This window comes from Asterias amurensis, chromosome 19 (genome assembly GCF_032118995.1).
Source record: "Asterias amurensis chromosome 19, ASM3211899v1".
In the NCBI taxonomy this organism is placed as follows: domain Eukaryota; kingdom Metazoa; phylum Echinodermata; class Asteroidea; order Forcipulatida; family Asteriidae; genus Asterias; species Asterias amurensis.
The window spans coordinates 10522986-10548474 of NC_092666.1; the positions used below are offsets into that span (position 1 = coordinate 10522986).

The 25489-nt window shown below is 36.6% G+C and overlaps 1 protein-coding gene across 1 annotated transcript in view; it reads right to left on the bottom strand.

Annotated features, from left to right (window-relative positions):
• LOC139951300 (potassium voltage-gated channel unc-103-like) overlaps window positions 1-25247 on the bottom strand; it is a 185615-nt gene extending 160368 nt beyond the window's left edge. The window contains exon 1 of the mRNA XM_071950125.1: window positions 25149-25247. The gene's annotated coding sequence lies outside the window, so the exon portion shown is untranslated. The remainder of the gene's footprint in view (window positions 1-25148) is intronic.
• Between the last annotated feature and the right edge of the window lie 242 nt (window positions 25248-25489).

The following is a 25489-nucleotide window of genomic DNA, read 5'->3' on the forward strand; positions in this document are numbered from 1 at the left end:
CTATTGTTACTTTGCACAACACTTTCGTTGACCGTTTGCAAAATTCTTCACTTGAAGAACATTTATTTTATGAAATAATTATTTAAACTGTCTCATTTATTGGTTGGGTTCAATGAGTTACAGTGCAATGATGGGGCCCCTGATCCAAGTGTTAACTCAACACCAGAAATCAACAGCTTCTAAGCCAATATTCGAGGAACTCCCCACTTCACAAAACATCAATCTTCGTGAAATTTTAGGCTGAGTGGTATCCCCATATATCCATATTAACTATTACATGATATCGTATATACTACAGTATAAATCGATATCGCGATTAACCATCAGCCATCCTCAATCAAGCATCCTCAATCAGGCACCCCAATCATTTTATTCGATTAAACTTTCAATAAAAGCCTATGGGGAATTGCTAATTTCCAAATCAATCTGGGTATACAGTTACGGATTCACTGGGGAGATTAGCCCCATTTGGGACCCAGTTCACGGTTAGCCGGGTATTGATGACCGATGTGAATGATTGATCCGCATCAAGATGATGTGACACACACAACTCATTAATCACCCACTCAGTTATTGAATCGCCGTCATTAATAGTAGTTACATGCATAAACTACTGTCCAACACAAGAACCCACATCATCAAAGCCTGTAAGTAAAGACAAAATATACCTTTTTTTGTATTTTGAAACCGTACGGAATTGTTGTAATCCTCTATATCAGGGTGTATACAGTTAAACTAACATGAAAACTAACATCAAAAGTGGGGGTAAGATTATTTCAAAAACAAATATCAAGCGAATCTGTCCAGCAGCCGATTTCACGAAACGCTAGGATTAATCCTGTCTCGAGTTAGGACGAGAGACCCGTCCTAACTTAGGATGGGTTCAATGCGTCCTACATTTAGGGCTCGGGCTACATTATGGTGCCGCACATACGTCTTTGGATACGGAACTGAACTCGTCCTAAATCCCAAGATCAATCCTAAGTTAGGAAGAGTTTGGTGAAATTGACGGCAGGCCATTAATTTACTCAAAGCTATTATTTCATAAAGGCTTATCTTAGGTGCACATAATCTCACCTATTGTAACGGGGAGGAATAATTTCCTGCCCAGTAATTGGTTCACATTTTCTCCTAAAGAATTAACATGCTCGTAATGTCCCTTTAATGCAAAGCAGTCCTCATATTTATTCAATTAGCAATGCAAACACTAGAGTTCATACATCCGAGTACACTGACAAAACACACGCATTCCCGCAGGCTACTCGCGTCTCCGGTCAAACATGGCGGCCGAGCGATGACCGATCGAAGGCAGTGACGTCACGTAATAATGGAAGTTTAATAGACCATGTCGCCCTGCCACGCGCAGAGGCGGGAAACGAAAACATGACATACACGGAGCTCACTCAGACAAGCTCTCAGACTCAGACCGAGAGAAAAGACATAGGCCTATCACGATTTACACCAACAGAGTGGATGACAGCATCTTATGTTTACAAAACAGAAACAAGCACAGAGTGTAGATGGAAGAAACAATAATAAACATCTTTCTGGCAGTACGAAGGTGGCGTGCTAAATCAGCTAAAATTGTATAGTTTACAGCGTGGTTCAACATACTCAGTTTTGAGAGCCGTTTTACAATTTATGGTTTGGTGGTGGCATTGTGGTATAGCAATGAGTTAGTTTGTTTTCAAAATGGTAGGTTAAAGATATCATGAGCAAACACAAATGATTTGTCAACAGATAAGTAGATTTGCATTCATTTGTGACAATAAGAAGAAACAATTGAATTTTTGAGAAAGAAAAAAAAATACAGTAAAAACTAAACCCCTCGCCTTTCCATTTTTTGTTAAGACAGGACGCTAAACATTTTTTTTTTTTAGCCTTTTGCCCTCTTCAGCTCAGCTCACTGATCATCGAAGCTCAGGATTTCCCCGGCGATTTCAGTCCATGAGCGGGACAATTGCCTTTTGAAATCCCGTCTCGTTGCGGCCCGTTGTACCCGGCTTGCCTCCGGGCGGCAATTTTTGTGTCAGTAGTTTAGAATTGCCATCCTAAAAAAATTCCTGGTTTCTTTCTAACACGGTCGACCATTTAAAGGAGTTAAAAACTTGACTCCACAAAATGGAGTGTCGTGTTATAAGGAACGATGTACAAGAAAAACCGTGCAATTTCGAGGCATATTTTTTAAAACATTTCTAATCATAATCGTGCATTTTGTAACAAACGGTTTCAAACGCTTGTCGTGGACCAACTTGCCCCCGATCGAGGGCAACGTGTCCCTTTAACTATATTCGAGTTAGCAGTAACGAGAGAGGTGTAGTTTGGGTCCCGTGTGAGAGCCACTTCGGTGATAGGCAAATCGACCATTCACGATTGGAGTATACATTTCAATCGTAGGGTTACATAAAAATGTCCAAGTTGAACTTCTAATTCCGTATTACATCACTGGGGATTTCTAGAAGTATAGTCTTCTCCCAAAAACAATCCTAGAAAAAAATTGCCTTGCTTCGCAAACGGCGGACACATTCAAAATAGGTTTTGTTTCCGTCCCTTCAACACAGCGTGCATTCTTTATATATTTTTATTAATGGTTTATTTATTCAACAATATTTAAAAAAGACACTGGCAGTTAAAAAGTGAACTGCTGTTTTAATTTTACAATTTTACAGTTAATACGATAAAAAGATAGATAAATATAATTCGACTATACAACCCAGAAAACATTAAATTGCACAAATGACACAAGACCCCTAATATAAAGTAACAGAGCAAAAGACTCAGACATTATGATATATGACATCAAACATGAAATATTACTTTCAGAGAAAATAATATCATCGAGCAAGAATATTTACCAAGTCTACCAATGAGAATACGTCAATAGTTTACGGCAGATCCTTAAGTGAGGTAGTTAGGCCAATGGCGCTTGATTGTTGGTGGAGTGCAGATCAAACACAAAAGTGCCGTTTTAAAGACACTGGACACCAATGGTAAATTGTCAAAGACCAGTCTTCTCACTTTGTGTATCTCAACAAATGCATAAAATAACAAACCTGTGAACATTTGAGCTCAAATTGTCACACGAAGTTGTGTGCTTTAAGATGCTTGATTTCGAGACCTCAAGTTCTAATTCTGAGGTCTCGAAATCAAATTCGTGGTAAATTACTTCTTTCTCGAAAAATACACCACTTCAGAGGAATCCGTTTCTCACAATGCTTTATACTATCAACCTCTCCCCATTACTTGTATCAACCTAGGTTTTATGCTAATAATTAGTTTGAGTAATTACCAATACTGCCCAATGCCTTTAAACGCAAAGTGTATATCTTTGAATTTCGGAACCAAAAATGTTGATGTACACAATACACTTTTACATCTGAACAATTTACGATCATAAAGGTGGTCGCGTTTTTCGTTTTTTTTTTTCACAATCTAAAGACTGAGGCTTCAAAGTACTTGTTTTTCTCAAAATAACTTGTATTATCAAAATTATTGCCATTAATTTTAAGAGTTATTACCAAACGTATACCTTGCTTTTCAGAAGAACTGCCATGGAAGTGGGCCATGTGACTGCCTGTGTTTTACTTACAACAAAATACTTCTTTTGTATTGTGCAATTGCATTTGTAATCCATGTAATGATGAGAGAAGCATGTTCCATGGAAAGTTCAAGGAGCTGTATTGAAATATCAGATTGGATACGAACTCAAGGGAAACTCAGTCATTGTTAAGATGCTTTTCATCCTTATTTAATTTCAATCTTTCATAACAAGATCGTTTTTGTTCACTATAAACTAATCAAAGAAAATCATATTATGATCGTGAAATGCAATTAATATTAATCTGTATAATTTTAAATTAAAGAATTGAAACGCTGCAATCCTCTAGAATATACTGTCATTTCGATTTTTATTCAGTTGGTTTCGAAAGCTGAACTGATTATAAATAATCACAAGACACCTGATTAACATGGAGGAGTATAAAATGCAGAAAACAATCAATGCTTTTGCTATTATCCGGAGAAATTGTATTTTACAATGTGAAAACAACTGTAATCACGCTTTCACGATCTCAACAAATTTCTCTGATGTCACAATTCAATAAGAAACTCACCACCGAACAAAGACAAATTACGACAACTCGGTTCAGGTTGATGTCGACAGATAGCGAAAGATTAAAGCCGTTGGACACTTTCGGTATAAACAGTATTTTCCAAGGCCCACACTTCGTGTATCACAACTTCTATATGAAATAACAAACCTGTGGAAATTTAGGCTCAATCGGTCATCGGAGTCGGGAGAAAATAACTGGAAAACCCATTCTTGTATCCGCGCGTTTCGCCGTGTCATGACATGTGTTTAAAATAAATCCGCAATTCTCGCTATCGAGAATTGATATTGTTTTACTGTTTTCTCAAAAAGTAAAGTATTTCATGGACTAATATTTTTAAAGAGAAGTCTTTCACCACTACTTTCATGTAAACCCTGTAAGTTATTTGTAAATATGTGAACTTGTAATATTTTTTCTTCACCGAAGGTGTCCAATGGCTTTAAAACATGTGGATATAGATAAAACGATTCATACATTTGAGTCTGCTATTTTGTATAACCAAATATTTGATTCCACAAATATTGCGGACCGTGTTCCGCTGGCTGTATTTCTTGAAGCAATAGTTTTGTGTTTCCACAAGGCCTATTCACAAATTTCAATACACTTTTTTTCTGCACCGAAAGGGTCCAATGGCTTTAATATGAAGAATATAAATAAAGATACAAACAAGACTTTTGCCGTTACCGGAGACATGGGGTTTTGTTGAATGTGATCACAACTTTAAACAACATTGCAAGATAAGATCTCTTAGCAGTCTAAGCTCAAATTTATATGTTGTCACAACTCCATAAACAGCTCTGCATTAGTTCTACGAAACCCACTACTAAACTAGGACAACATTATACGATGACTCGGTTCAGGTTGATGTCAACAGATAGCGAAATAAAAGTATATTAAATAATACAGATAACAAACAACGTGAAGACCTTTTGCCGTTTTTTAATTTTTTTTAATTTTTTGTTTATAATATAGTGTTAACACAACTTCAAACAACCTTCTCTAAGCATGCATCCAGTGTAAGCTCAAAGTTGTAACAACTCCATAAACAACTCCGCATTAACGTCTACGAAACACACCACTCAACTAGGACAAATTACGACAACTCGTTTCATATTGATATCGACAGATAACGAAAAGTTAATATTAAGTATAAATACAGAAGTCAGACAAACAAGACCTAAGATTTCCTTTACCAGAGACGTTTTTTACAATGTGAAATCAACTTTAAACGCCCTTTCACGATCTCCTCACATTTCTCAGTTGTCACAACTCCATAAACAACTATATGCATTAACGTCTACGAAACACACCACAAACTAGAACAAATTACGACAACTCAGCTAGTTCGAGTTTGATATCGACAGCATGTTCTTCAATCGTCCCCTCGTTGTACCCTTGTGTTAGCTAGGGGGCACCACGGTCTTCAGATCGTGTGGAAGCATACGGCTGATGAATTAGGAATTATGTTCCGGCTTGGACGACGGAACTGTAGTGAGTGCTGACAGCGAAACTGGCTATCACCACTTTGTCTTGTTCATGTTGTAGACGTAACACCGAATGTAAGACGTCAATGGATGTACGTTGTGGTTTAAAGTAGTAATGGAGACGCGATCTTTTTTTTTATGATTCTGAGAAGCACTCCTTTGCTTATTTTCCACGAGTGTTGTAGGCTGCCGTTCGGGCACAACCACTATCTCTAAACAGGTATATCTTAATGTTTCTATATTTATCAAGCGAACAAACATTCACAAATATATCAGTTACATAATTATTTCGTGGGTAAACTATGGTATATTTTTTTATGAGACATAATCGCTGTACAAGAAGGGGCTAGCATGCTGTCGTTGTCAACAGTAAGGAGCTATAGTTACAGTAATATTAGTTTTCTCAACACACTTTCAATCTTATGACAAATTACAACAAATTGGAGGAAGAGTTATTCAAAACAACCCCATTTCATACATGCACCTTTAAAAACTTAAGGTTCAGATTGCAACCGGATTCTGTCAGGATATCCCTGATGAAACTGCGTATTTAAAGGTGGTGGTTCGATTCGGTTTCTAAGTTCGTTTGGCACATTTAGCCTCCTCAGATGATCATTATACTTCTCTCTTGAGTACGTCACAGATCTAACCCAAAACGAGGCCAAAGGCGTAGCCACTGCAAGTGGTGGCGGACGTGCGCCTATAGCCTCATTTTGGGTAAGAATTATGACGTCATGCATGAATATAGGCATATTCTTTTAAAATAAAGTTCAGGGGTGAAATATATGTTCAAGTCGTGAACTAAATGAACCTTCTCGAAACCACGGCTTTGATCCGAAAATCTGGCTTTGGCTCCGTCAGTTCTTTTGAATAATAGTGCTTTCGGTATTGGGCTTCATCAGTCGGTCAGGAGCTTAAGCCCGAGACCAAGTCCAAGCCATGGTTTCGAAAATGGGCTATGAACAAGAAAAAACCTCAACCGCGAGACACAGGTGCATCATACGACCAATTAACTGTCTCTCTTCAATAACTAATTACATTTTAAGCTTTAATTCTGATTGTATTCAAACACAGCGGGAGGGAAATCTCAGTAATTGGGTGGAAAAGGTTGTCATGTCAATTAAGATTTCAACATCGTAAATAAATAACACAAGATCCATTGATTCATTATTTACATTAATTACCTGTCAATACAGATGATGATCGCGTTACGCTGCTTGTGATAATTGCACAGATTGTCATGTCTGCAGTGAGGCTATATTTGGAGATACCATTAAAGCCACGTGGTTGTACAACCCCAGGTAGAAAGAAAGTGACCCGTTGCATTGGTTGTCATCGTTGAGGAAACGTGCACTAGTGAACGGCTATCATTGGCGTGGTTAAGATTCGTTGGCAGCGCTTAATAGACCTTTATAACGGTGTGGCCATCTTGATTTTACTCCATATCAACTTATCGTAACCAATTTGAGATAGGCTGGACGAAATATTAGGCTGGTGCCATGTTACCGCAGTGAAGGTTAGCATTCATTACCGATTGTAAACAGGGAACACTGACCAATATGGTGACAGCGTGATCAAGGTCTATACACGCGTGCGATTTTCAATTGTTTCTCATTAAAGATGGCGGTCAGTGACGTCATGTGCGATCCATCTATACACACCATTTGTTACAGGCAACTTGGATTTTGTTTTGGCTTTAAGCTGGGTTCTAATTTTTCAGGCGTTCTAACTTGTCTACGCAGCCGAACGGTTCATTCATCCTGCCGCCATCTTAGGAATAATAATGATTAGGCCAAATACAAAAAAATACCAGTTGATCGTCCCCGCCCGCATCCTTTTTTGTATTCATCTTTTCAAAAGGACTGATGGCCTGGGAGCTTCAAACTGCAGAATTGGTGACGTATTTGATTTGAATTACTAACCGGCCATCTTGTAAAAAATTGTAAATAGTAAATAATAAGGTCCTCATCCTCCTCTTTTTTTTTTTTTTTTAATCCGGACGACCAACTGGTATTTCTTTTTATTTGGCCTTACAGCGCACCAGGACCACTTTGGTATGACATAGGTCATGTTTAGACACTTTTTGTTATACGGTCCACAATAAAACAATGTGAGCATCCAAATATGAATGTTTTTTTTTCTTCTTTTTTTTCGGGGAGATTTTCTGAAACTGTTGCCTTTTGCCTGTAAACTGCCTCGTGTGAGATCAAAATGAAGATCAAATTGGCTTAGAGCTGAGCATGGTTGGTTCGCGCTTGAAGAACACAACAATGGAAACCATTGTTCGATCTCAGCAATGGTAGTTCATGTAAAGGTTGTATGTTCATTAACAATTCCTTTTGTTTTCAGCCCATCTGCATTATTTGGCTCGGGCTGCTAGAAACGCATACAAACATAAACACAAAGAGGTTAACTACAAATATCTGTCTACCCGGTTGCTATGGTAACATTAGTAAGGATTCCACCAATTTAACAAATAAAATACGTCATTGTACATCAAGAGGCGATTAGCTGTGTATACAATTTCAATAATGTCATTATACATTAAATGTAGTACGTTTATACGTCTACTCACAACCTTTGATCAACTGTGAATAAATCTACCTCACACAACAAACAAGCTACCATCGTTCCCCGTTTCAAGGAGAATCTTCCCCAAAGTGTTTGTTTGATTCATCATATACGCATTCTTCTTGCATTCCTCTCCAGTGCAGAAAGATATTGAAGGTGCTAGGCCTATGAGTGCAGAAAGATATTGAAGGTGCGAGGTGCTAAATATTTGCTGTTGTTGATATAAATAATATTATTATTCAAAAATGTTATTTAAAGCCATGATACACTTTCGGAACAGAAAAAAAAGTTCACGGATTTACAAATAACTTACAGGGATTACAGAAGGTAATGGTAAAATAACATTAAAACAATTATCAATTCTCGACAACGAGAATTATGGATTTATAGTAAACACATGTCATGAGACGGCGAAACGTGCGGAAACAAGGGTGGGTGTTCCCGTTATTTTCTCCCGACTCCGATGACCGATTGAGCCTAAATTTTCACAGTTTTGTTATTTTATATATAAGTTGTGATACACGAAGTGCGGGCCTTGGACATTACTGTTTACCGAAAGTGTATAATGGCTTTAAGTAAGATTTAAAACTGTGCATGGTGGAAGTACGATACGGGCAGGTTTGCGGTAAAACGATGTAATGACTATCTCTAAATGAGTTGGGGTGGTTCTGAAAAGAACCGTTGGTTTCATCTCGACGTCTGATCGTCTTCTGGAGAAAATGTTATGCTTGTAAATTTTTATTCATCTTTTCATATAACATTTATTCCCCATCACATAAAGACGGACACACATTCTGTGTAAACGATTTGGAAAAAAAAAATCCGCTGGTTGTTACTTGGTATCATGGTAAGGCCCTGGGACTATCTGCTTTTAATCTCTTTTCAGCGTATTAAATCCAGTGCAATGAACCAGATGTGAAGGCAGCCAGCTATAAACGTCTCCAATTAAAGGTCCCATTGATTGCCAATTAGAGTCGAAAATAGGAAGTTTCAAGGCGAAGCGTCGCCGCAATGTTGCCTGGCCACCGTGTCGTGTAAACCATCATACATGCAGAAAAGATTTTAGAACGTGTAGATGGTGGTCAAGTACCTTTCTCGATGCATTACACAAATTAATGCCAAGGTTATGAGTAAACAGTGTTGTTTCACTGTGTAATATTGTGATAGATATTCGACCTATTGTTAAATGATGTTTAATAGTATAAAACCCCTATTCACACAATACCAATAGGTCATTTGCTAAATCGTAGCATGGATGTAAACAAATTCAAAATGTATTGTATTGACCGTCCAAGTTCTCTTGAAAATATTGTCCAATGTTGCTACCTTTTACAACCATGCTAACTTAAGCGAGGGACCCCAGTTAAGTTACTGTCGATAACACTTAATAGACACTGGACACTATTGGTAAATTATCAAAGACAATGTCATCACAGTGGTGTATCTCAACATATGCATACAATAACAAACCTGTGAAAATTTGAGCTCAATCGGTCGTAGAAGTTTCCCGAGATATTAATGAAAGAAAAAGAAAAACACCATCGTCGCACCCTTGTCACACGAAGTTGTGTGCTTTTAGATGCTTGATTTCGAGACCTCAAATTCTAGAATCTGAGGTCTCGAAATCAAATTCGTGGAAAACTACTTCTTTCTTGAAAACTACGTTTCTTCGGAGAGAGCCGTTTCTCACAATGTTTTTTACTATCAACCTCTCCCTATTACTTGTAACCAAGAAAGGTTTTATGATAATAATTGTTTTGAGTAATTACCAATATATAGTGTACACTACCTTTAAACGTTGTTAAGTATTATAAGTGTCTGTTAAAACGTAGCAACGCTACAAAAGAAGGGAATAATGCATTGGATCAAGGTCCTTTCTCGATGCATTACACAAACAACCGATGTTGTGAGTAAAAAGTGTCTGTTGTTAATTATCCCCTTTCACACGATATCAATTTAGCAATGTTCCTTTGCTAAACGTAGCATGGTTGTAAAATTGTACAAATCGTACCTCGTGTGAAAGGACAACGTTTCTATACTGTCCAAGTTATCTTGAGAATCTTGTCAAATTATTGGTATTTTTTACAACCATGCTAAAATAAAGCAATTTAAATTGTTGTTTGAATAGCACTTAGGTGTCTGATAAAACGTAATAATGCTACAAATGAAGATAACGTATAGATGGTGGTCGAGGGTCTTTCTGGATGCATTACACAAATAGCCAAGGTTAAATGAGTAAGCAGTGTTGTTTCACTGTGTGTAATTGTGATGGATATTTGACCTATTGTTAAAGGCACTTGTAGACACATTCGATGACTGTCAAAGACCAGTCTTCTCACTCTTAGTGTATCTCAAAACTTAACGGGATAAAAATAAAAAACATGGGTCGTGTGCTCTCAGCAGATGCTTTGAATTCTAGACCTCACCTCAGCTGAGGTCTCGAATTCAATTCAAATTTTAGTTTGAAAATACTTCTTTCTCCAAAACTTCAGTAATCGCCGTAATAATGTGATAATTAAGCGATGTGTCTGGTAAACGTAATAATGCTTCAAGTGAAGAGAAGGTGTGTACTGGTGTCAAGGGCCTTTCTCGATGCATAACACAAACAGTCAAGGTTATTGGTAAGCATTGCTAATTCACTATGTGCATTTGTGATGAATATTCGACCTATTGTTAGCTTAAGTGTCTGGTAAGACGTAACAACGCTGCAAAATAATAACAAGTGTAGATGGTTGACACATACAGTCAGGGATATGGACTTAAGTAGTGTTGTAATATTATTGCAATGATTATTGGTTACTGACCTATGGTTAACGGATTTTCAATAAGAAAAAGAATCGTTAAGACAGTAATGTTTTCCATTGAAATGTTCAAATGTTTTGAATGAATGAACGAACGTGTTTGTTTTTCTTGAAAATGAGGCACTATCTTTAAAGGCAGTGGACACTATTGGTAATTACTCAAAATAATTATTAGCATAAAACCTTTATTGGTTACGAGTAATGAAGAGAGGTTGATGGCATAAAAGATTGTGAGAAACGGCTCCCTCTGAAGTGCCATAGTTTTCGAAAAAGAAGTAATTTTCCACGAATTTGATTTTGAGACCTCAAGACCTCAAGTTTAGAATTTGAGGTCTCGAAATCAAGCATCTGAAAGCACACAACTTAGTGTAACAACGGTGTTTTTTCTTACGTTATTGTCTCGCAACATCGATGACCGATTGAGCTCAAATTTTCACAGGTTTGTTATTTTGTGCATATGTTGAGATACACCAAGTGAGAAGACTGGTCTTTGACAATTACCAATAGTGTCCACTGTCTTTAAAGGACACATTGCCTTAACATCTCTCAATTTGTTTATGTACAGTGTATTGAAATTTGTGAATAGGCCTTGTGGAAACACAAAACCTTTGCTTCAAGAAATACAGCCAGCGGAACACGGTCCGCAGTATTTGTGGAATCAAATATTTGGTTATACAAAATAGCAGACTCAATTAAATGTATGAATCGTTTTATTTATAACCATATGTTTTAAAGCCATTGGACACCTTCGGTGCAGAAAAAAATATTACAAGTTCACAGATTTACAAATAACTTGCAGGGTTTACATGAAGGTAATGGTGAAAGACTTCTCTTGAAATATTATTCCATGAAATGCTTTACTTTTTGAGAAAACATAAAAACAATATCAATTCTCGATATCGAGAATTACGGATTTATTTTAAACACATGTCATGACACGGCGAAACGTGCGGAAACAAGGGTGGGTTTTCCCGTTATTTTCTCCCGACTCCGATGACTGATTGAGCCTAAATTTTCACAGGTTTGTTATTTTATATAGAAGTTGTGATACACGAAGTGTGGGCCTTGGACATTACTGTTTACCGAAGGTGTCCAATGGCTTTAAACTGTAATACGCAGTTTCTTAAATAGCGCTTTAGGCCTATGACAAACGGGTATACTTGTCAAAGTGCTCACAATTTTAACAAAAGGGTATCAGAAAGCCCTGTTTGTATAAAGAAACAAAACTACGTCTTGGTAACGGTGCTCAAAGGAAATGTCCACATAATGTAAATGTAATGCATGTGAGGCACAGTTGAGTATTTCTAATGCAGATCAGACATTGTCTAGCTTGAGTGACAAGCAATCCATTATTTCACTTAATGTAATTAATTTGGTACAATTCAAAGTAATCCAATCCTACTCAATGCAATGCCAAACAAAATGTGGTCTCGAATATATCGTAGCAAGAAATAGCTCGCATACTAAGTAAGACTTTGTGAGGGGAATAATAAGAGAAATAATCGTAACAAACATTTCAGATATTCAGATATTCTCTAAAGGTATTTAAGTTAGGCCTACTACAAACTTAGACAAAACAAAAATAATCATTAAAATTAATAAATAGTAATAAAACATATTATTATTGATCCATACATTATGACATAACAAACAAACAATCCCAAGCACACTGCAGCGTACTCAATTTCATTTTTTTTTTTGCACAATCTAGACACTCCTACTCCAAATGGTATTTCTGAAGCATTACTCTCACACACCTAGCTACAATTTAATAAAATAGCACAGATTATCCTCAGATTATTCAAAGCGTGAACACTTTTTATTAACGCAATTTCCATTGAATTTACTCTCACATATCTGTAGCTAGAATGTTTAAACATTATCCCATAGTACGATAAGTTTTAAAGGGAAGGTACACTATTGGTAATTGTCAAAGACCAGTGTTCTCACTTGGTGCATCTCAACATATGCATACAATAACAAACCTGTGAAAATTTGAGCTCAATTGGTCATTGGAGTTGGGAGAAAATGATGGAAAAAAAAACACCCTTGTTGGAATTTGTGTGCTTTCAGATGGGAGTAACAGTCTTCTTTGTAGCTAGAAGTATTTTATTATTTAAGTGAGAAATTACCTCTATTACAAAATCTATGCTACCTCAGAGGGAGCCGTTTCTCACAATGTGTTATACTATCAACAGCTCTCCAATGTTCGTTACCAAGTCAGCTTTTAAGTTAATATTTGTGTTTAGTAATTACCAATCGTGAACCTTCCCTTTAAATAGTGTAATATATTTTTCAAAGATGCATCATATCATTAAACCATTGTTCATGACATCTACAACCCAGAACGAGATCATGCATTGGTATCCAGCTCACTAAATCGATGCCTTTATGTCTTCAAGGTTAATTTAGCCCTCGACAATGACTTTTGGTTTGAGAAGGAAATCATGCAAACAAGCGATAGACAAGCATATAGAGTGTGTACATGTACTGCACCAACAAAATGAGCTTCGCGTCATCGTTGTGTTTACATTTTATAAGAGACGTATTTGCAAAAATTGCACCTTGGATGTTATATGGTGGCAGAGCCTTCAGTATCGCTGCCCCCTCCTTATGGAATAAGCTTCCGTCACATCTTAAGGACTGTTCATGTATTGACATTTTTAAGCATCATCTGAAGGCATACCTTTTTAGGCAATATTATTTTAAATAAATGTTTTTGTAGAGTTGTTTCTACTTTTTCACTGGCTGGTCCAGATTTCGTAAACTGCCTTGTAGCATTTTTTGTAATTGTCTTTTTAAACCGTTTTCTTCAGAAACCCTCTGTATTGTAATGTTTTATTTTGGAAATTGCTTTTTACCTTTGTATCTAGCGCTTTGAGGCCTTTTTTTTTGGCAATTTGGCGCTTTATAAATATCTTTTTATCATTATCATTATCATTATCATTATCATTATCATTATCATTATCATTATCATTATCATTATCATTATCATTATTATTATTATTATTATTATTATTATTATTATTATTATTATTATTATTATTATTATTATTATTATTATTATTATTATTATTATTATATCCCGCAGGTAATGTCTGATTGGTGTGTGCGGCACCTAAATGTAGCCCGAGCTCTAAATGTGCCGCACAGTCGTGTGTTTGTGATGTTTGAATTGTCTCTCATGTTGTTACCCTGTGTGCACATTATACTCGAAATTTTACTATTGCCTTACATTCAAGTTGTTCTGTGAACACAATTTAAGAGAGACATTTTTTACAGAAACTAATGAGGAAATATAACGTTTGTTTTCCAGGCCCGTCCATAAACTTTCGTTTATAGCTCATGTAATTAATTGTAGCAATAAAACCTATAAGTTTCGTATGTTGTCTTCCCATTTTACATTTTATGTAAGTATTATGAAATGTGAAGAGGCGACTTGGTTGCTGGAACGATCGTGGTTTTGTTTAGTCTTTTTTTTTTTCAAACTTGCTCTTGAACAAAAATACCACGACTTGTATAATTTTTTTTCTTCAAATTTACTGTCAAAATAAGATCCTCTGCGTTTTGTTCCGTCCTCAACTGACATCTACATCACTCATACTTATAAATTATCATGCAAACACGGTTCTGTGTCAAAAGGCACGCGATGTAGCTGAACCAAAATATTAAGAACCCCCCCCCCCCCCCCCTTGTCATTGGGGAATCTTGATACAGATTTTGTGAAGCTCTTTAACCCACCTTCATATATTATTCATGGTAATTTGTGCGCTATGATTTTGGTGGAATAACTCATCATGGTTTTCAATTGCACATTGTTGTGTATGCTAACAAAAACGTTTAGACCTTACATGTTAAGGTATCAATTTGGTTTGCGGTAACACAATGTCACTGTATGTACTATCCGGGTAGATTATGTTCATCTGTGAACTTGTCTTGCTTTATATATATACCACTACTTGAAATGTGTAAGACTTCTCTTTCGGAACTCGGGGAACCTGTCCTTCAGTTCCCATATGTATAATGCTGAAGTAATTCATTTTTCCATGCATCAGACTTGTACACATTTCACCGTCTAAGTACGTGAGCCCAAAGCAAATGACTCCCAGCAATAAACAGGAAACACTCCAACGAGCTTGAACGTTCGATTTGTAAGTTACTTGAATTTTAAAATGTGTTTTTAAGTGATGGTTCTTTTTTTCGATCGTAATCGTATACAAAAAGAAACGGTACTTAACCCATATTTGACAACCTTGTTTAATACTTAAGGAGCGACCGCAAGCGAGATGTGCATGGGCGGGGGGGGGGGGGGGGGGTTACAAGAAGATGAAGCTTTTTAGAAATCTATAATTGGTACTTAAAGACGGGTACAGTGTTGTGAGGTCGAGAAAATAAATTGACGTTTTTAATGCAATTAAGTTGGTAAACGTACTTGGTAATCCCATGGCAAAACAGCCCAAACTCGATTCTGTTATATTTTGATTATAAGATATTGTCTTGGTAAAAACAAATCAAGGTTTCAATTAAGAATAAGTCAGAATATTGTTTTGTTTGTTACCCATACACCGATGTGTGTTAGCACTGTATACTCGGTACTTTCCCGAGTCCTGTGAACAAAATATCACAAGCATGTTACTCGGGTGGGATTCGAACGCACGACCCTTGCAATTCTAGAGCAGTGTCTTACCAACTAGACTACCGAGGTTGCCCGGTAGCTAGAGGCAGTCGAATCTACTTTTTGGCAGCGGGTACCACAACGATGTAAGATATGTTAAATTTGCATCGGGATAAAAAATTCAGAAAGTACCCACCCGTGAACATTTTTCAGATTGTTATTGTTTGCAATCTATTAATCTGTAAAACTACATTCCTTGGACTGTAAACTGTCAGTATCAACATCTCACAAACCCCACATAACGAGTAATTACATAGTAATTAAACAGAGTAATTAAACATCAATCACCATGTAAACAAACAGTTTGTTTTGTCATCTTCTTATTCAACTTTTGTAGGGTTCGTTTTGTTTGACCTTTAAGGGAATATAAGACTTTTGGCGTCACTTCAGTTTTAGTGTTTGAAATTTTCAGAAACATTTATTTTTAACAATATATCTAATTATCCAACTTTGAAATTTCATACACAAACATTGACTCTTTCAAAGTATTGTGTCAAGGTTAACTCTGCCTCTCAGCATGTTTGTAAAGTGAGTTTATTTTTAGTTTTAATAAATAGTTTCCTCCCGTTGAACAAAAAACACAATACAATAATTGAAGGACAAAACAATTTGAAATACTACATGAACATCACGAAGCTATTAGAAATAAGTCAAAACATCCATCACATTCCAGTAACATTTTATGACGAGAATGTCAACAAAACACCTGCTCTCACAAACTGCATATAAATTCGTAGAAATTTGTGAGAATGTATTTGCAATGTGTGGAGACCGATGACTAAGATGTCACGTCACTAGTTAATATAAGTTAACTGAACAGATTAATGGGGGTTTGGGGGGAGATAACAGAAGGGACACGGGAAGAGTGTCCCAGACACTATCAAATATAAAGTTGGTCAACAAAAATTGACATCGAAGTTTAACAATAGTTAAACTTTCTTAATTGATACACCCAAGACTATAATGCGTGTCACATACAATTAGTAAATAATTATATGAAAAAATGTGGGACTCTTAAACTAGTTGTAGTAGACTTATCTGGTTAATTGTCATCGCTTACGCAGTTCAAAGGATACTCATATTTCCGAAAGATGGTCTAACAGTGGTGATTTAAAAATAAAATGAACAGTTCCAGCCCCTGGGGATATTAATTAAATTTTGTGTCAAAATGTAATCATTTAATGACAACTGCTCATTAGCACCACTGATGCTTATTTTAGTTAAAACTATTAACGACTTGTGGCTTGTATTGTCTTGTTCGCCACCCTGGCGCTGTGTTTAGAATTAGGGAATTATACGAAAGATAAAACCGGCGGCTATAAAATCATAACGAAATACAATAGACTTGGGTGTATGGTCATACTTTTGCATAGTTCTCCAACAATTATTATGACCATACAAAACTTGCTTGGTGAAAGGCAATGCATCTATTGATAAGGTAAAACATTTTCAGGAACAAAATCCTTCAAAGTTTTATGGTCTGAAATTAAGAGACGACATGTGAAATCAACCTGGACTTATTATGCAGTGGTTATATGCTTCATAGAGAGCCAGTCTCTCTGATTGCGGCTATACACTACGGCTACGGCTTCGACGGTCACCTTGAAGCCATTTGACACATACAGACATTATGAGGAACCCTTGGCAAAGATACGAAACCTCTGTGTTGAAGTTTCTAAAAGGTTATCAAATTGTAAATTAGAGTTAATTGTAAAATTTCTAATCAAGATGGGCCTTCGGCGAAATCTCACCCGAGGAAATGAAACATGAACCATGAGCAATGAAAATGACTCTTTGTGTTGAAGTTTCTAATAGGTTACCAGGTTGTTAATTTGAGTTTAATTGTAAAAATATAATCAAGAGGGGCCGTCGGCGGAACCTCACCCGTGTACATCGCTATTCCAGCAGTTACTAATGTGTCTGCCCGTGTCTCAAGTGTAAAAAATAATTTTACAGTGTTCCGTCAAACAGTGTCTTGTCAACACTGAACGTGTTAGATGTTGTTATACAGTTCCAAACAACCCATCCAATGGCTGATTGCACAGAAGAGTGTTGCAACACATTGAGACACCGGGCGAGTTTCAACCTTCCGCCCAGATGTTAACAAACAGGACATTTTTTTTTTTTTTTTTTTTTGAACTGAAGTCTCCCGGATTCCAAAAATTTACTCCGCGGTAGTGAAATATAAAGTAAGCGGGACAAGTTCTCAAAAGAAAATGTTTACCTGGCAAGATGGTGTTACCGCAAACCAACTATACGAATTTAGACTTTATTATACTGATCCAGTTGTTCATTTACGAACTATATGCCTTGATTTATGCTATATTCAACTTCATTTGTCATCACCCTTTGTAAGCTTTGATTAAGTTGTAAATAAATTACTTAATTAATTGTTATCATACACAGAATGTTTCAACCGTTGCCTTTTTCAGTTGCTGGTTTTCCCTTTCTTTAATTGTTTTTGTAATTCCTTGTTTTATTAGTCTGCCGTGCGTACCGACTCATGTGGTTTCACCTTGTGATTTGGTCGTACTACGTGAACAATTGATATCTCACCATACTTTGCTTTAAAACTCATACGTTGTAGACACCAACATACAATATTATTAGACAGATCTCATGGTTCCATTCCATCCAGCATAAACAACGCAGTGTTGTATTCTTCTCGTCCTGAAATTTTGTAAGGAGCATTACACGCACGGCTTGTGTTTTGAGTACTTGTATCCGAATAACGAGCTCGATTTGCTTGAAAGAATTGAATAAAGAGACAGGATTAACCCGTTGTCAGTCAAACGAATCCAGAATGTTTATTTTAAGTTCACGGATTTAAAACTTTGCATGGTTGATATACGATATGGAAAGATTTGCGGTAACACCATGTAATGACTATCTCTAATGAGTTGGGGTGGTTCTAAAAAGAACCGTTGGTTTAACTCGACGTTTCGATCAGTATGCTCTGATCGTCATCTACTGATCGAAACTTCGAGTTAAACCAACGGTTCTTTTCATAACCACCCCAACTCAGCCAGTCATTAAGAGGTGTTACTGTTACCGCAAATCTCGAAGACGATCAGAGTATACTGATCAAATTGTCGGCTTGATTTAAAGGCAGTGGACACTATTGGCAGTTACTCAAAATAAGTTTCAGCATAAAACCTTTCTTGGGGACGAGTAATGGGAAGAGGTTGTTGGTATAAAACATTGTGATAAACGGCTCCCTCTGAAGTGCCATAGTTTTCGAGATAGAAGTAATTTTCCACGAATTTGATTTCGAGGCTTCAGATTTAGAAATTGAGGTCTCGAAATCAATCATCTAAACGCACACAACTTCGTATGACTAGGGTGTTTTTTCTTTCATTATTATCTCGCAACTTCGATGACCGATTGAGCTCAACTTTTCACAGGTTTGTTATTTTATGCATATGTTGAGATACACCAACTGTGAGGGCTAGTCTTCGACAATTACCGATAGTGTCCACTGCCTTTAAGCCATTGACTTTAGTTGTCATTTTGTTTTTAGAAACGCCACAGTCAAAGAGATTAACATGTACATGATACCGTAAACACTACAACCCATGAGAGACATTCCATGTACATGGTGTTACCGCATACCTTGCAGACAATGTTCATCGCGTCATGACAGGGATTTAATGTTCCATGTCATCAGACAATCAACTATTTCCAATTTATCTCAGTGCACCATCCTAAGCCACAGAGCATATCTGTGAAAATCACATCAACACTTGCATATAGTCATCTCTCTCAACTAAGATTAATACGTCCAAATGACTACATGTATATACGTATCCCCTCTCAATATTCATCCATCTGGGGTTTAGGTCTGAGGACTGTTTCAATTCCTTAGTATCTTGTGGATATGGGTTCCCTATACGCCTATCTTAATATTTATGCATGACGTCCTAATTCCTACCAAAAATGAGGCTATGGGTGCACGTCCAGCGTCACTTGCAGTGGCTGCGCCCATCGCCTGGTTTTGGATTAGCATTGTGACGTACCTCATGCATAAATATAAAGAATCATGAGGATTATACAGACTCTGATTTCTACTAAACCCTTCCGTGATATTTGAAGAAAGGGATTTAATTTCCTAAAAATGGCTTTTGTTTTTGCGTTTCCCTAATGGTCATTCAAGAATCTCCAGCTGCGATGGTATAATCCATGACGTTGGAGAATGTGGATATCACTTAGTAATACAAAACTACAGGTTTGGACACATGCCCTTCTTATAGTGACTCCGTTTAGTGACTTTGTTTCCATTGAGAAATTGTATATGCTCCGCAAAAGATTTAGATAAAATCCTGAAGTCATGAGCAATCTTGCGCCTGCCATCATGTCTAGTTCATTGGACACAACATGTGCTCTTTCAGATTAGTCAATTATGTTTGATTATTATATAATATGATCCAGATCTTTTCAATAATTATTTAATTATTCTAGGTAATACGTTCATCGATGCAAGAACAATGAGAAGCCTCATCAAACTGCGTATCAACTTTGTTGAAATGATGGAGAGAACTTAATTTTGCATTTTCCAACAAAAGAGACAAACTACCAAACAAAGGATATGTTACCTTTTTGAATAAACATTTTGTCAGATTCCAACACACGAACACGAAAATTAACTGTTTTTCCTTTCCTCGGCTTGCAACGTATTCCTTCACTTTTTGAATTCCACAATTATCATAACTGTTCATTTCGTAAAGTGTTGACCTAATTATTGTTTAAAACGTAAATGCTTTGATGATTACACACAAAAAAAGAAGTTTGCATTCTAAATAAAAATAAGAAATAATAAATACAGGTTATTTTACCCTCGTAAAGCCTCAATGGAGTATACACTAATTTGGATGGGAGACCCAAACCAGAACGGCTGGTTGAATTGAACCTCCCCAAGAGCGTTAACGAAATATCTCATCAGAAACGGATGAGAAGAAAAACTCTCCTGGCATTTCCTTCTGGCCTCCCTGCCTCTGCCCCTCGCTCAATAACCCCACAAGAAAATCGAAAGGAGACGTATTAGAAAGCAAGTAACCGTAGAACTTGTAATAATTAGATTTTAGGGCACCATTGATTCCTATGGAGTGATTATAGACGGGGAAAGGGTACGGGGCAGGTTGAGACGGTTTGCGTGCCGAAAGTAATTAGTCTACTGGAATATATCCAGGGTCACTTTCTCTTAACGTGAGCCCTTTTTCTAATTATTTCTTTTTCGTGGAATCAAAGTACAATTCGGTCGTACTTAAATGTAGTGGACACTATTGGTAATTACTCAAAATAATTATTAGCACAAAACCTTTATTGGTAACGAGTAATGGGGAGAGGTTGATGATATAAAACATATTGAGAAACGGCTCCCTCTGAAGTGCCATAGTTTTTGAGAAAGAAGTAATTTTCCACGAATTTGATTTCGAGACCTCAGATTTAGAACTTGAGGTCTTGAAATCAACCATCTAAACGCACAAAACTTTGTGTGACAAGGGTGTTTTTTTCTTTCATTATTATCTCGCAACTTCGATGACCGATTGTGCTCAACTTTTCACAGGTTTGTTATTTTATGCATATGTTGAGATACACAAAGTTAGAAGACTGGTCTTTGACAATTACCAATAGTGTCTACTGTCTTTAATGAGTGTATATTATTCAGTTGAACGGGACAACATAGGAGTTGATTGAGCCTGGGGTTTCTGATCACCTATCATAAAGCGGCGACATGTCTACCTAAAGCACATTGTCTTCATAATGTGTTCCATTATATTTACCGTGGTCCTTTTTTTTAGTTTGAACTTTTCCTAGAAACCAATAAATATGATTCAGTTGATTTGGGTAACTCATGAGTTGATGGGGCCTCAAGATAAAACGGTTACACGTCAATCTAGGTTATTGTCTCATCCCTAATACATTGTTCCCTTTTTGAATAGTACTTTTCGAAGAATTAAAGAACATTTTACTAATTCAGTTCAACGGGATTATTCATGAGTTGAAGGAGCCTTGAGATAGACATCTCAATCAGACATCTCCACGACATCTCTACCTAGAGCACATTGTCTCATCGTTTCTTAAAATACATTACCTTTTTTAATTAGTACTTTTCGTAGAATTGAAGTACAGTTCTTTGTAATAAAGCCAATTGTTCAGTTGATTGGGGTAAAATGGATTAATGTGGCATGATGTTTCAAATAAAATAATAATCAAACGGCGAAATGTCTAAAGCACATTGTCCAATAATTATTCATTTGAAACATGTAAACTTTTTCAATTGTACTTTTCGTAGAACTAAAGTACAGTTCTTTGTAATCAAAACCAATTAATTAGTTCATAACTCAGCAGTGATTACCTACGATTTCCATCAAACTATCGTCAAACGGCGACACGAAAGCACATTCTCCATGAGTTTACGAATGACTCTTAAGTGTCTTCATCAGAGATGTAAAGATAAGTTATTCTGGAATATATCCAAGGTAATTAAATTTATCTTTACGTGAGCCTGCCTTTAAAGGCAATGTACACGTTTGGTAATTGTCAAAGACCAGTGTTCTCACTTGGTGTATCCCATCATCAGCATAAAGTTACAAGCCTGTGAAAATTTGGGCTCAACTGGTATTCGAAGTTGCGAGAAAATGATGAAAGAAAAAAAGATCCTTGTTGGACGAATTTGTGCGCATTCATTTTGGGATAAAATACTTCTAGCTAGAAGTTTTGTTTTAATATTTAGTGGGAAATTGCCTTTTTCTTAAAAACTACGTTACTTCGGGGGAGTCGTTTCCAACAATGTTTCATACTATTAATAGCTCTCAAATTGTTACCAGAAGTCAGTTTTTAAAATAATATTCGTTTAGAGTAATCACTAAATGTGTACCTTATCTTTTCGGGATAACTTAATAGTTAGTGTAGCCTCAAGTTTCTATCAAACTATATCATCACACCGCGGCATGTCTACCTCCAGATAGTTTCTTCTGTTTGTTTCAACCTTTGACGACTCTGACTTGTCTATACTTCAAGGACTGTAGCGGGAAGTTTTTATCCAATTTCATGTACAATTTTCATTTACTACTACGGGTAAGTTAGACTAATTTCAAACTCTATATAATTTGATCGTTAATGTCATGCATGAAACGTATTCGGACATGAAACGTATTTCGAGGTATAACATACATCTAAAGAAGGCTTTTTCATTGTACCAACGTTTCCCATTATTGCATTACAATTTGAAAGGGGCCACTTTGCATTCTGGCGATTTCGCTTATAAGAACATTACCAAACATTGTTAGGCGCTTTATGCGTTTGTTTTCAGCGCACCAATGTCTGTCTCCAGCCAAATATTATAATGAATACACAATATAAAAACCACTGTCAACATTTTTCGACTCAACATCAACCAATTATTTCCACACTGAATGTTAATAATATTGAGTAGCAATCACGGTGCCCTTTAAGTTCGTAGCAAATGATACATTAGCATTTTTAGTACGTGGAATAAAATAATTATGATGAATTCGCTTCATTGTTCGACTAATTGCGCCTAATTACAGCTGAAGAGTGCTGTTATAATGTGACTATGTGTCCCCCAGACTTGTCCACGATTAAAACTTCAAACAGCACAATTAATTTGCGTGGTGTAGGTCGTTTCGCCACATCAGACGGTCTCTGGAGGATTATTGAGTCTGTACCGTTGATTAAAACCAAACATAAAAGTTTGAATATGAACTGAGTCCGACCTCAAGCTATAAAGCAATCAAACGTCCAGTACATTAAAAAAAAAAAATTAAAGTTACGTGTTACGAAGTAATTATTATTTTTTTTTTCAGTTCAATTTATTTTTTATTTTACAAACAAACAAAATAGTATTAAACAAAATGTTTTCATACACTATATATGGCTATGGCTTGACCACCATGCCACCATGCATCGAAAGAGGTCTTTTATGACACCCTTAGCCACAGCCATGGATAGTCTGTAATTTGATGACCTGCAATTGAGTGTAGGGTGGTTTTCTCTTTTAACTTCATGCTTCTGCAATACGTAGCCAATATTGTATTTTAAATTGTCTATCAAATTATACACATTGTATGTTTGTATATCAATGTTGTCACTATTTTGTTTACTACGTTCCATGTTTTCTACAGTTGTTGTTTTGCATGTTTGCTGTTGTTTATATATGTTTGTTTTATTCTAATGTGTGATCAATATTCTCCATGTAGTATTAATGCGAGCCTGTTCGGGGTTTCCCTTTTGCATCACATTTTATGTTTTATGTTTGTTCGGTAAAGGCAATAAACTAAAGGTTGAATGAGTAAACACAACTGGCAAAGTAAAATTAACAAGTAAATTTGTAGACGTTTTTCGTGTTGCACAGAAATTAACCAAACCCTTCCAAGGTTGAATGACGGTTAACACAGCTGGTAGCTGTACTTGGGTATAATGAATCGTAAACCTTGATTCGAGCAAGCCCTGATATATTATTTCCCGTGTTTGATCTTGATGTCAGTCACGGCTCCGTTTAAAGGAACATTACAGTATTGGTAAGAAAATAAATCCATCTATAAAATATCACAGATTGGCTCAAAACGTACACGGTCTAATGATGATGATAGTAGGAAACATCCGTTGCAATATTTCTGTCTGAAATGTCAAATTATTTGATGGGAAATAAATAAAAATAATATCACGTTTAGAGTGTAACGCTCTGCGGGCGTTTTTGTTTAAATGTGTAATCGGTATTTCACTATTTTCTCGTGACCAGATGGCCGATCGATCTCAACTCTACAGGTGTGTCGTTTTATGCTGTTGGTGGTTTACATAACCTGCTTACATTGTCAGCAACTGTGTTGTTAGCAAAACCCCCATTCCGTAATGTTCCTTTAAAGACAGTGGACACTATTGGTAATTGTCAAAGACCAGTCTTCTCACTTAGTGTATATCAACATATGCATAAAATAACAAACTTGTGAAAGTTTTAGCTCAATTGGTCGTCGTAGTTGCGAGATAACTATGAAAGAAAAAAACACCCTTGTCATACGAAGTTGTGTGCTTTCAGATGCTTGATTTCGAGACCTCAAATTCTAAACTTGAGGTCTCGAAATCAAATCAGTGGAAAATAACTTCTTTCTCGAAAACTACTCCACTTCAGAGGGAGCCGTTTCTCACAATGTTTTATACCATCAACCTCTCCCCATTACTCGTTAGCAAGTGAGGTTTTATGCGACTAATTTTTTTGAGTAGTTACCAATAGTGTCCACTGCCTTTAATACACTCGACAACCAGTGGTTGCGATATTAGAAACCCCGACATCATCACCACCCGTCATAATATGTCACGTCCTTGTAAAAATTATTTATACTCTTGATCAATAATTCAGTCGCTCCGTCGTGTATTTTGTGTTCCAAAGTCAATTGATGTTGATGCAAGGGGGAGATGAAATAAAATATGATCTTGTAGTCATGTTGGAATAAATGAATACTAAACTAAGAAGATAGATGGAATGTCATACCTTTAGATGCCTTGGGTTGCACACACCACGACCATCCATAGAATCTGAGCAGGTGAATTTCCCTTGTGGCAAAATCTTGCAAACTGACCGAATGTATCACACTACTCACAGATTTTCCAAAGACACTCGATAACACACCGGCCACTTATTTCATATGACATGAAAACCAGATGATTTCATGACACGAATTGACGCTCGTTGTATGTAAATGTATACATCACTATCTACAGTGCTTTCCCCTGTCGTCAGTTTCCCGCGCTTTTCCCTCTCGTTATATTTTTCCCGCAAATTCGTCGACTGCCACGACGTGTCGTCTGCAGCTTGCTGCGATGTGCTGTGCG